This window comes from Crocodylus porosus, unplaced genomic scaffold, assembly GCF_001723895.1.
Source record: "Crocodylus porosus isolate Cpor-Errol unplaced genomic scaffold, CroPor_comp1, whole genome shotgun sequence".
NCBI classification, from domain to species: Eukaryota; Metazoa; Chordata; order Crocodylia; family Crocodylidae; genus Crocodylus; species Crocodylus porosus.
This window is the reverse complement of record NW_017728906.1, coordinates 88,342,513-88,356,496: the sequence shown is the minus strand read 5'-3', so window position 1 is coordinate 88,356,496 and position 13,984 is coordinate 88,342,513. Positions and strand designations below refer to the sequence as shown.

General features: G+C 39.2%; 1 long non-coding RNA gene across 1 annotated transcript in view; it reads right to left on the bottom strand.

The window, feature by feature from the left end:
* Positions 1-3,789: 3,789 nt before the first annotated feature.
* LOC109306045 overlaps positions 3,790-13,984 on the bottom strand; it is a 15,373-nt gene continuing 5,178 nt past the window's right edge. Inside the window, exons 2-3 of the long non-coding RNA XR_002099825.1 lie at positions 7,051-7,054; positions 3,790-3,802 (exon numbers count right to left, since the gene is read on the bottom strand). This is a non-coding gene — a long non-coding RNA (uncharacterized LOC109306045). The remainder of the gene's footprint in view (positions 3,803-7,050; positions 7,055-13,984) is intronic.

Here is a 13,984-nt window from a genome sequence, read left to right as displayed (position 1 = left end):
AGCAGGCACTGGGGAAGTCCCTGTTCCCCCGAGCACTGCCAGGAGTGACCAGGAATAACGGTCACAAGCTGGCAGAGGGTAGATTTAGGCTGGATATCAGGAGGCGCTACTTCACGGTCAGGGAGGCTAGGGTCTGGAACCAACTTCCAAGAGAAGTGGTGCAGGCTCCTACCCTGGGGGGTTTTACGAGGAGGCTAGATGAACACCTTGCTGGGGTTGTTTGACCCCAGTAATCTTTCCTGCCATGGCAGGGGGTCAGACTAGATGACTTACTCAGGTCCCTTCTGACTCTAGAAACTATGAAACTATGAAATAATGCCAGCATAATTTAATACTTGTGTTTACAAGTACAAACCTACAGTGGTATTTATTAGTTTACTGTGCTACACACAGAGCCATGCATTTAAATGCTGAGACTTTACTGCTGAGCTAATTAGGCAAATTTCTCATGTAGATGTGACTGCTATGACCATAGGTCTACCTTGCCCAGCATGATTCATGTTCCCAGAGGCTGGCAGGGTACAGCAACTGCCTGCAGGCGGTGGCAGTGGTGTCAGAGGTGGGGGCATGGCGGCAGTGAGTGGGGAGCTCCTGCAGGTGTCTGTGGCGATGTCAGGGTGGGGTGGGGTGGCAAGTGGCAACTGCCTGGAGGCACTGCAAGCAGCACTGGCAGCACTTCTTTCATGGGGTGCACTGCTAATCTCAGGGGGTGACTGTGAACCTGTGTGCACCTGCTACGTGTTGCCAATATTGCCCAGTATCCTGTAGAACACAGTGGCAGAGGTTCAATACTGAAAGGGAGAATGAAGTGCGCATGACCATGTTTTTTCTTCTATTGGACCTCTCTGACTTGCAGCCTCTAGCATTTAAGATCTAAGGAAGCTCAGATTCAGAGGTTGTATCCCTGACTCCCATGCTCAATAGCTATGGATGCCCCTTTCCTCCAAGACTTTGTCCAATCCCTCTGCCATATTTTAAAAATAGTAGTAGTAGTTATAAAAACAATTAAGTATAAAATATGCTACACTAAAGGCAAGTATGTCTACATTACATAATTTTCTTTATGTGTATTAAAAACATAGACACCCATCTTGCAATTGGTTGTAGGAATACAGGCTGCTTTTGTGAGAAACCCCCACCAAAGTTAGTTCTGCATCTTTAAAAAACACATTAAGATGATAAAAAATATAGGGTAGTATAACAAATGGTTAGTGACTAGGACAACAGCCCTGGGTGTGAACTTGGAGGTGGGAAAAGAATGGTAGCCACTGTCAGCCCAGACACCCCATCTGGCCTGACCCCGGCCACCATCCCTGCCAGGGCACTGCTGCTGTCCAGGGCACTGGACCTGATTGCTATACGTCTGAAGAAACAACATTGCACATAAATATAACTCTTACATTAGCATCAATTTCTTTCTTTCTCTCTTTTTTTTTCTTCTAATGCCTCCTGCTCAAAGGCTGTCTGGTGACCTCCATCTGAAAACTGCCTCTTCTGTGGTTGAAGGGCCTGAGTCATGATCTGGGAATAAAAAGACTGGCAGTTTAAGTCTGGGTGTGGGCAAGTTATCTTTCCCTCTGTTCTTTCTTTCTTTCAAGGTTACCTTGATTTAAAGTGTTACCATAACTTCAGTGTAAAAGATGTTGGCTGTGCTCAAGCATGTGGATACTACTCTATACTGCTTCATAAGACGTCTCTTCCAAACAACATTTTTTGTATGAATCCCAAACCATATGCTTTAATATTCAGCTCCTACACCTATACTAATGCCAAGAAACCAAAGATGGCTATTTTTATGGGATTCCACCATGATAATGACCAGAGCAGTGGCAGGCAAACTATTACAGATGAGCTGCACTGAAAGTGATATGAGTTAAATATCTAAAGTGCAAATTCATCAGCAATGCATAAACAAATGGCAAAGAGATGGTGGGGTGGGGTGGGGAGGGGAAAAAGTGTTTTATTCGACTGATACATTTAGTAAGTCTCCATAACCCATTTAATTTTTCCAGTGATTTTTTGAGCCAAACATTCAAGACTTAGTTGAAACTGAAGATAATGTTAACACTTTGTCAAGCATTTGAATCGCTTCCAGCATATTGTAGTATAATCCGCTGTCCACAAACATCCCCTTCATTATTGCCTAATTACATGCAAATTTCATAAAATGAATGAGTTTTAAGTACTTGTCAATCTGTCATCCTAGGAACCACTGAAACATTTTGACTGCTAGATAAATAATCAGCAATAATCACACTATGCAAATTTGATATTTTCTGTACAATTATCTGAAACCATAAATAACTGGACACAAAGACATTTGGCATTCTCTCAGAAAGACTTGACCTACAGGCTTTTTTATTCCCAACAAACATGCTAGCAGAATTTTTAAAATTCTGACTGAATAAATGTAACCAGTAGAGACATTATAAACATTTAGTGTCTTAATATTTTGTTTGTTTTCACCTGAGATGGTTTTCCTCTTTCTTCTTCTTCTTCTTTTTTTTTTTAGATTAACCGAATTTATTGTCTCTCTCAATTCATTTGCCATTAAGATTCTATTTCTCTTCCTCCCTGCTTTTCTTCTTCATTTCTTAATCTGTATTTTTGTTCTGGTTTAATTTCTCTTTTGAAGTAATCAAGAAAAGAGGTGAGAAAAGCTGTTGCTTTTTAACATTTTTTTTGTTTCCATTGTAGGTCTTTTATGCTGTTTTCTATCATGAGTCATTTTGACATTTCTAACGCACTCCAGGCACTTCAGCAGAACCAATACCAGGAGGCTAATTATCAGGATTACTGACAAGCTTGGAAATGTATAAACAGTCTATGCAGGTGAACTTGCAGAATCCATAACTACTTTTATTTTCTGTTTACTCCATAAGCATGAGTGTGTGTTTCTGTGTGTATGTGTTTGGTGGGTGTGTGTTTTGAATTCTTAAATGCTGGCTGAGAAATTGATGTTTTTCTATAAACAGTAATAAAGCTCTTTAAAATGTAAACACATCAACTAAAAAGAGAAGATTTTAAGTAGGAAAAATAAATCATCACTAAGATATTGCCATTAGTACATAGACTATTGGCATATCACAGAGGCCAAGATGCAAGAAAATTCTGCAAAAATGAATTATTTCTTTTTTATTATTTTTTAATGAATTTGATTTAACTGTATTCAGATCAGTGTTCATTTTGTGTAAATGTTTTAGTGTTTTGTCCATCTCACCCTGAAGTTAAGGCAGTCTTTTTATTCCTATGATGGAGATGGATTGGCCCCCTTCACCGGCACAAATATTTGATGGAAAAAAATGAAACAACAAACTTAAATACCTGAATGTTTGTTGAAATTGAATATCAAATTGTATAGCTCATGTGAATTTCAGATTTTTGAATTGCATTCCTTTTTTAATATTGGAATATACTGTACAAAATGCATAGCTATGGGATACTAACCAATGTTATGTTGTTTATGGAACTAGCAAATACTATACAAATTCTGCAGAAGGGCATCTTGTGCCTGAAGGGTTATCTAACATCTCCTCCAAATATACCACTGATCCAATAAAGGATATCACCAAAAAGTCCCTGCCTTCTCACATATTTCCTGGAGCATAACAGCTACAAAAATATTCCAACCAAATTTTGAATACTTAGTATTCACAGTGGGGAGTTCAACCAATTATTCACTAAAGCAATTTGTGAATAGTTTGACTAATTAATAAATATAAGACTTTCATAGTTTGTTCATAGACAATTCATGAGCTAAAAAATTGTGAAATTAAATAAATGATTCTTTACAAATTATTCACTTAGCTGTAAAGAAGCCTATAGAAAAAAGTTTAAAAGCAAATCAGTTGTTTTCCTCTATGTATAGATGTAAAATGTGCACTTTGCTACCTGTTGTTCTCATCACAAGCAAGTAATTAATCCATAAACATTCCTGAATGCACAAAAATCACCATCCTACTTCATCTAGGTAGATCAGATGCTATCTGGATGAATAGGGAATAGCTATCTTTATGTGCACCATATACCAAATTCTGGCAAATATGTGACAGTTTTGTGAGGTAAAGCTCAGTCGATTTGGAATGTGGCTTTCAGGTTCAAAACCATCTCACTGAAACACTTTTTCTTATCAGGGATCTTAATGGAATTACTTTCCATCATTTTAGCTATTCAGTATTCAAATATTTGAATTCAATAGAGTAGCATGATGAAATGTGCATTTGCAAATTGTTTCAAGACTAGAAGCAGCAGCAACAAATCCAACCAATAAATGTGCGTCTCCTGGATAAGAAAAATGCAATGTCTGTCAAATCTGCCCTTCCCCAAAACTTAACTGTGATTGGGGATGTTTGGACAGTATTTTATGGCATGTATAAAAACCATACCACACTAAAAAGCATATTTTATATCAACACAATGTTTATGGGCAACAATGGTATTAAAATAGTAGGATTCTGGATCTCAAAATATTCTTGTGATAATGAATTCCTTGGTGTTATCTACATATTCTCTTGACTGGGTTTCTGAAACTCTTTTCTGTGGTTATCCCATCTTCCAGTCCTTCGCTCCTGCATATATCTAGTTTACCCATTATATAACTCTAAAATAAGTAAGATAAGTTCAGCCAGGGAATTCCTAGGACAAGATGGAAGCAGTCATTCTGGCATCATGCTAGAGCAGAAGTGCAATGTAGCATGAAAAGAAGCAAAAGCATATTAATAGAGTCACTAGCTCCTACTTTCTTGTTCCTAGCCCCAGACTGCTGGCTTCCTAGCTTCTGACTTCAGCCCAGACCCTTGTTTCCTGTCCACTGACTCCTGACTCATGGCTTCAGTTCAGCAACCACTCACATCCCAGAAGCGACAGCCACATACACCAGACCACTGGCTAATGACTTTGGTTTGGAACCCTGCTTTGTGCTCATGATCTCTCCACAGCTTATGGCTCTAGCAGTGACAGACCACGTCTCAGTCCCATACAGACCTCAGCATCCTGACCTGCTTCTCCTGATTCCCTAACTCATGGCCCTAGTTTGGACTCTTGCTTCTTGACCTGCCTGCTCTTGACTCCAATGTCTCGTGGCTCTCTAGTATCAAGTCTTGACCATCCTAGTTATCCCCTGATACTTCTCTCCTGTGCTGTTGTCTCAGTGCAGTGATCATAGGATACCAGAAGGCAAACGAAGAACAACTGTACTCAGAACAGTCATGGGAGGATGCCAAAAAGCAAACAAAGAAAAACAACCATAATAGCAACTTAGCTGGTTTAGTTAGCAGGGGTATTTGTACCAGAACAGTTCATTAGGATAAAGTAGGCCTTCCTCTGTTATAAAAGCAAGAAAATAATATACCAATGTACCAATAGAACTGACCAAAAAATAATTTGTCTAATTTTGTGGGGGGAAAAATGAGTTGGGATTTCAAATGCAAAATTTTATTTATCGGCTCTAACAGGTGCAGTTACACTTGCTGGAGCCTAAGATCTTGGTTTATTCTATCATCTAAATAGAGGATAGAGTACATATCATGTAAGAAAATCTGGCCTATCCACAATAACTGCTTCATATACCCAATTATAGAAGCCAGTGGGTGCATCTACACATGAAATTAATGCAACACAATAAATTCTGGTGCAGGTCACACAGCAGTAAAGTGCTCTGGGGAGCAGTGTCTGCATGTGTGCCTGGGACAGGAGCTATTTGAGCTGGGATGGAGCAGGTTTCCAGCAATTCAGCTGGGATGTAGCAGTCTATTCCAGCAACAATTTATGCCCCCAGTCACCACCTACATGTGAATTTCAGTGCAGTAAAGTACTCCATCATACAATAGTACTGCCCGTGACAGTACTATCTTAGTTCAGAATTAATTGGTTTACTGCACCCTAATACTGGTGTACAAGTAGATTGTGATGCTTTACTGTGGAGCTAATTAATCTACTCCACAATAAAGTACATGTGTAGATGGACCCAGTGTTGGTATTACTGGTGGGTGGTTGGCCATGCTTTGAACAGCATGAAGTGTTTATGACAATTGCCTAAGTAGTGCATGAAAGGGACAAGCATTAGTATTACAAGGAATATCACTACTCCATGTAGGCTCTTTCATACAGTTTTAAAATTCTGTTCAGCATGAGGAACTGGAAAAAGATATAGAAGTAAAAGATACGTATTTTCTGTTGGTCAGCCCACATATTTTAGCCGTCTTGCATAGCTTCCCATACCTTTTCCTTCAAATTGTCATCATTCATGGCCACCGGCTTTAAGCGACTGCATTAATTCCAGTGTCTAACAAGTTGTCCTCAACAGTAACTGCTGCTGGGTACTTGTTTGCCCTGTCTTCAAATCTAACATATTTCTCACTTGTTAGTTTTTGGTTCCAGTTAGGATAAAGAAAGATAATGTTTTTGTCATAAGCTATTTGAGTATTGCTAAAGGGAATGCTTCAGTGGGAGATGGCTTGCACTGAGAAACTGATTTGTCTCCCATTCCTTTCTGTTCTACCACTGTCCTTGATGATGCTGTGTGTTGATTTTTTCCCCCAATCTGTAACTATGACAGCTCCACTTCTACTACTACTCTTTGTTCACATCCCCAGTTATGTCTAGAATCTGAGTATAAAAAGCTGACAAGAGATTATGCTTGTATGAGATAATAAAGTGACCCCAAGCAATAACTCCAGAAATAACAGGACACAATAGCATACTCCTTACACTCCTTACTGTTTTTCCAGGAATAACAAGATACAGGCCCCAATTTAACAAAGACTTCAAGGGTGTGATTAACTTTGAGTACACAAATAATTTCACAAACTTCCTGTTCAACATGTAAGAACTCTGCTGACTTAGGGTTAAGTTACTCTGTAGAGTAACTTAATCAGACACATTCTTTATAATAAAATTGAAAAATCTATATACCAAATATAAAATAGGGAGTTCCCACAGGAATTACAAAAGGAGCTTGGGCTAGGACTAGAAGAACATGGCTCCCCCATTTTCTCCCATACACACAGGTATTAGTTTTTCTAGCTGGAATAGACAGTTGAATAGAAATACTATGCTCCCTCTGTAAAAAAACACCTAAAATAGTATCTGTTGACTTGGGATATAACAGAATCAAGCACAGAGAAAAAAGCTTGTGTCAGCCTACATAATGTGACCTGTAAGAGTAAAGGCAAGTCTACCTTGGAACTAGCTTAAAAATAGGTGGAGATAGCTTGAAGTGCTCTATAAGTATCCAGTGTTTGCAATCAAATTAGCATTTTTTATGAACAGTTCATGGACACAAATAAAAATTAAGTAAAATATGGATGATTCATAGGCATAATTTTAAGCGTTTTTGGGTTCATGGTATAACATTCATTATAAATTCACTGTAATTTTAATTTTCTTAAAATATTAAGAAAAATATTAATATTAGTTTGTTTTAGCCCTTTTAAAATGATCACTGGGCCAACAATTTCATGTTTGATTATTTGAGTGCTGCTTGGTTCTGTGCAAGGCATTTAAAAAAGAAGGAGAAAGGTCATACAATATAAAGAAGCTTCAAGCTTCACTTAGGCAAATATCTGCCAGGCAAAGGCCCTAAATAGCAAAAGCTGATACAAGTGAATGAATTACTAAGATCCAGGATTAACTTGAAATATTTGTATTATGACTGGATGTATTCATTCCTTACATGTGAGTTCATAGGACAGAGTTATTAGCAGAGATGTAAATCATTGTGTGCTAATTATGTCAAGCATGTGTGTATGGAATACCTTACAGAGCACCCTAAGTCAGCAGAGTTCTTATATGTTGGACAGGAAGTTTGTGAAATTATTTGTGTATTCAAAGTTAATCACACCCTTGAAGTCTTTGTTAAATTGGGGTCTGTATCTTGTTATTCCTGGAAAAACAGTAAGGAGTGTAAGGAGATCCATAAGTACCTACATAAAAGTAATACATTAAAAAAGTTTTTGATATAAAAATAGAAGTGCCTAATGTTAACTTAATATTGTAACACTAATATTACAACAAACTCTGACATCATTAACAAATATTCCAAAGTAAATAAATCTCATCTGAACCAGTAATTCAGTGATTCTCAATATCCCCATATCTGATTATTAACTCCAGACTGTATTTCTTAAGCTTTTCCTCAATGACAGCTTCAAGAAGTACTCATATGGCTATATGAGTACTTACACATATCTTTTTGTCCTGGATCCAATGCTTCGATTAATCAAGTCTGCTCCACACACAAGCTAATGCTAACTGTGGTGCACCATGTGCAGTTATATAAGTGGTGAAATGCATGTCAGCATGCTGAAAATGGCAGTGGTGTGCTTTTGAACTAAAACACCTTATATGTGTTTTAGCTCAAAAGCGCATTGCGCCACAATTTTCTCAGTGCTGACGCGCATCTTGCCACTTCTACAACTTTAAGTGACACAGGGCCGACTGCTTTTCAAAGTGCCCAGTGCCCCATATTACTAGGTACTAAATCAATGTGCAGTAACTGGTGCAATGGCACAGTAGCACTGGAGCATGCCTTTTAGGAGACATTAATGCACAGTAGATTAACAGTATGCATTAGCTTATTAGCATGACTTTTGCTGTGATGCCCTAATGCACAATAGAATTAGTCTATTGCACATTTAATGTCTCATGTAGATATGCCTTATGAAAGTTTTGTTTTGAGGGGAAGAGATTGGTTGTTTTTCTTTATTTTTATTTCCCAAATTGGACTAAAACTTAAAAAAAAATCTCATGAAATTAAATTTCAGAAATAAAACAGGTCAGTCAAAACATTGTGTTTCAATTAATTAAAATTTCTTCATTCTGATGTTCTCTTTTTATACAATGATAAAGTAAAACAATTTTGGAATAGTAAGTCAATATACTTTTTCATGTTTAAGCTAAATTTCAGCAAAATGAGTACTTCTGTTGAAAAATTGTTGATTTTTTTAAAATGTCATTTTCTGACAGGAAAACATTCCATCAGAAAATTTCAACCAGCTGTAACACTATTCCATCCAAAATAAGCTATGCTAAAAACAGTTAAGTTTGTAAAACCAAAAGTTAGGAAATGGCAGAGTCAACATTGTCTGTGCAACCCTAATTCATCTTCTTGGGCACCTATATCATTATTTGGCACACAAGATTCTTTTGGTAAATGTGATATCTTTTATTAGATCAACTGAACAGTTGGAAAAAATGTTCTTTGCAAGCTTATTACATCTTTAAATATATGGCTACATGCTATGTTTTCCACAGTACCTGCCCTTGTCTTCTAACCCTGCATCCATTGCTCCTTGTCCACACTCTCCTCCCCCCTCAACCTGTTCTTCACATCTTTACATTAAAACCAATCAACTTTACCCACATGCTTCACTTTCCCCAGCTGCCAGCATTGAACCAGCATACAGAAGTTATTTAAAGCACTGTAGGTTGCTGGAATGCTGTAAAATATAGTGCTTCCAGTTTAATATTTCATTTAACAAGGTTTAATTTAAAACACTGTCCCCATTTTTGAAGTCATGCAAAGCCACATACTTCTGTTAAGTCATGGTAATAAAGCACTTTAAATGGTGAAAAAAGAAATTTTTGTACACACCCTGAGCCTGTCCTCAGAAGCAGGAATATGTGTTTCCCCAGTGACAAATAACAGAGGCACATTTCACCACTTATACAACTAGAGAATGCCCCTGGATGAGCACTCTGGCGTGTAGCAAGCTGCCCTGGGTAAGGTAGGAGAGGTTGGGGCCAGCACCTGGGCTAGCCCCAGAAGACTTACCTAAGGTCCTAGGGGTCTCCCAGGGCTGTAATGGTGGTGTTCTGGGTGCACAGAGCCTGGCTGGTAGCCAGAGCATGGCTCTGGCTGGCTAGGCTCTGCTTTTGGGTGGTGCATGCTGCAGCCATGTGCCTTGCTTTCTTCTCGTGTATTTTTTTTTTGACACCTGGAGATCCTGGTGTAAAAAAACTCCCACCACATTGCTAATTAGCAGTGTGGTGAATGCTTGTCTGTGTGGCTCATGCAGTTTGCTGTGTTGCAAACAGCACGTGTGCACTCATCTGGATGCCTCTCCTGAGAGTACAGAAAGTTGAGTACAGATCTTTTTACTACTAGTTGCACTGTCCAATGCCAGAGTGGTTCATTGCTGCTGGGAGGTAAAACTCCAGGGAATATTCTGATTGGCCCATGTAGCCTTAGGTGAATGACACCCAGCTACTCCCAAGGGGCAAGATGGGCTCTTCACAGAATTAACCTGCTAAACTGGCATGTACCTAGTGAAAAGATGTGAATTGAGATTTTACAGAGGCTATAACTTGGATAAATATAAGCAGATTTTCAGAACAATGGCAAAAGATATGTTGTAGATGTGGATGTGACCACTGCCTCTCTCCCTTCTAAAATTCAAGCCCCTGCTTATAACCATGACACGGTACAGCTTTTTAATGGAAAAGATATAAAAATGTTTTTAACTGGCCAGAAACAATACATTCCCTTCCCTCTTCCCAACCATTTGTTCTGGGAAGCAGCCCAACCATTTTAGCTGAAATTTTCCAAAAGTTCCAGCCTAAGGCACACACCTGTCATAGAACAATTTAGCTGAAATGGTGTAAACACGGCAAAGCAAAGGGAAAATAAGAACAAAGCTCTTATAGTGGGAAGTTTTGGGCAGCTCTAATTTTAAGCTTTGCTACTTACACCACCTACAAAGGATAGTTTTTGCAATGTATGTAACAAGAATTTGGATACCTTACCAACATTCTTATTAGTGCCAAAATACATTTATACTTCTGATATCCAACCCCTCATACTACATCTTTTTATTGACATGCTCTATGATACAGCTGTGACATATTCATGGCAGGAGGCATGATTGCTGGGATTGGGGATCAGATCCCTATCAACCCATTACTACTTGCCAGTGCGGGTGGGGGGAGGAGATAAAAAGTCAACCTTATATGGCTCAAGGCAAAATGTTTTGCTTACTTCTCATATTGGTTAACTATTTTATTTAATCTTTTTTCCACCCTTTAAGTAATTTTTTCAATGAAAAACAACAGGGTAACAGGGGGCTGGGGAGCAAAGCACCAGACCTGGCACTTAGAGGGGGGTGCCAGAAGGGTGGCTTCCTGGGGAGCCTGTGGTGCTACAGCAGCAGTAGCCCCACATTATGACTATAGCAGCAGCAGTTGGGTGCAGGGACTCCACACTACTGCTATTGCAAGAGCAGCAACAGATAGGGCTAGGCAAACCTCTCCACACCAGCAGCAGCCAGGGACTTTGAGTACCACTCCCTCCTTGAACACAAATAAGGGTTTTTCCCAGGGCACAAAACCTGCTTATTACACTTCTGATGAAAAATACTATTTTGAAATAAATAGTTTACAGTTAAACATGTTTAACTGAATAAAAATATTGAAAAGATTAGTTATATTTCATTCTGACAACACACACACACTTAATTTTACCCAGCTCTATCATAGAATCATAGAAAATTAGGCTTGCAAGGAACCTAGGAGGTCATCTAGTCCAACCTCCTGCTCAAAGCAGAACCATCCCCAACTAGATCATCCCAGCAAAGGCTTTGTCTAGCCAGGTTTTAAAAACCTCCGGGATTCGATATTCCACCACCCCCTGAGTAACCTGTTTCACTGCTTTACTGTCCTCCTTGTGAGAAAGTTTTTTCTAATATTAAACCTTAACTTCCCTTGCTGCAACTTGAGACCATTGCTCCTTATTTTGCTATCGGCCACTACTGAAAACAGCCTAGCGTTATCCACTCTGGAACAACCTTTGAGGTAGTTGAAGCCTGCTATTAAATCCCCCTTCAGTCTTCTATTCTCCAAACTATGAATGCTTTTAATTTCATACAATACTTTGTGGATAGGATACTACTTACCTACATAGCTGAACATTCTACACAAACTATTTCTCAGGATTTGCACTTATTATTACTTGTTAGACATGTAAGCGTGCCATAAATGATGCTTATCACACAGACACTTTACTTGTTCAAGATATATATAACACACTAAGTGTTGTAAGGCATCACAAATGCTTGCTTTAAAATTCAAGCCTGATTCAAGTGGGCATGAGGTGGGCACATTTGTAGGGAGAGAGAGGCTGCAACTAGATTTAGACAGACTACAAAGGTGGGCAGATGAGAATAGGATGGGGTTCAACATAGATAAATGCAGGGTGCTGCACTTTGGGAGAAGGAATCCACAGCATACACACAGGCTGGGGAGCTCCCCTCTTGAAAGCACAGAGGCAGAAAGGGATCATGGAGTCATTATTGACTCCAAGATGAACATGAGTCGCCAATGCCAGACCGCAGCCAGCATACCTTGTCATGCATCCAAAGATGCATCTCAAGCTGGTCCAGAGAGGTGCTACTCCTCCTCTATGCGACATTGGTCAGGCTGAAATTGGAGTACTGTGTCCAGTATTGAGTGCTGCACTTTAAAAAAGATGTGGTCAGCCTGGAAAGAGTTCAGAGGAGGGCCACCCACTTGGTGAGAGGGCAGCAGGACAGGCCCTATGAGCAGAGACTGAGGGACCTAAACCTGTTCAGCCTCGGCAAGAGGAGGCTGACGGGGGACCTGGTGGCTGCCTACAAACTCATCAGGGGAGATCATCAGCAAATAGGAAGAGCCCTATTCTCCCCAGAACTATCTGGGGTGATGAGGAACAATGGCAATAGGCTGATAGAGAATAGGCTTAGGTTAGAGATCAGAAGGCAATATTTTACAGTTTGGGTGGCCAGAATCTGGAACCAACTTTCCAGGGAAGTGGTTCTTGCCCCTACCTTGGGCAAATTCAAAAAGATTAGATGATCATCTGTCTGGGGCCTTGTGAACCCAGCATTCATGCCTGCCTGTGGCAGAAGGCCAAGCTAGATGATCTGATCAGGTCCCTCCTGACCCTAGCTACTATGAAACTAGAAAATAGGGTTACACAGATTTACCAGCAGAGAAACTGGTCAAATAATGACGGAACTGGACTATGGATTTCCTAGGAAATAAGTGCATAAAAGCAACTAAAATTGTGTTTTAGTTACTTTTTTAGTTGCTTTTGCACAACTTTTATATAAGGTGCACAAAGAGCAGGGGAACTACATTTATTGATATTATAGCATAGTTTATTTCCTCTGGTGCATGCTCTTCAAGTATAGCTGGCAATTCTTTCCCATCATCAGTAAAGTTCACAGTGATTCAGCACTCTTATTTAATGCATTAGCTGACTGCTGGAGTAAGAGAATTGTGATTTGATGGATAGCCTTTTTTGTTTATGTTTAAGATTTGATTAAATTTTTCATCAAAAATTCAATTTTTGACTAACCACGTCCCTCAAACACCTCCTCACCTGCATTTTTTCTCCAACCAGATCTGTTCTTGACAGATTAGACAGACTCTCTTTGCTGCTAGTGCAGAGGAATATGTTAGGACCCACAATATAAGTCTTTACTAAATCACTGCTGTAGTGATTGAGTGATGATGAATGTGACCTCTCTTTTGTCTCATGCTCATAGGCATTGTAAACAGGGACTGGGATGATCTGCTTAAGACAATGGAAATTCTTTTATTGACTTCAGTAGGCACCAGTTTAAGCTCTACCTAAGTAATGTAATAGACATTTTTATAGATACAGAACATTTTGGTTGCTGTTATACTTTTTTTTAAATGAGTGAAGTAATTTTTTTAAATACAACTACTGGATTTTCTATAGGATGAGAACGTCCATTCCATGCAAATGTTGTTATCCACTTAGAAAGGGTCAGATTGTTAATTTAGCATATATTTTACCACAGTATTTATAATATATAAAGAAAACAGAAAAGGCTGATACTACAGAATTATTAAAATATGCATTATTTTTGATATCATAGACTTCCATAGATTTCACAGACATTAGGGCTGGAAGGGACCTTAGAAGATCATCGAGTCCAGCCCCCCGCCCAAAGGGCAGGGAGTCAGCTGGGGTCATAGGATCCCA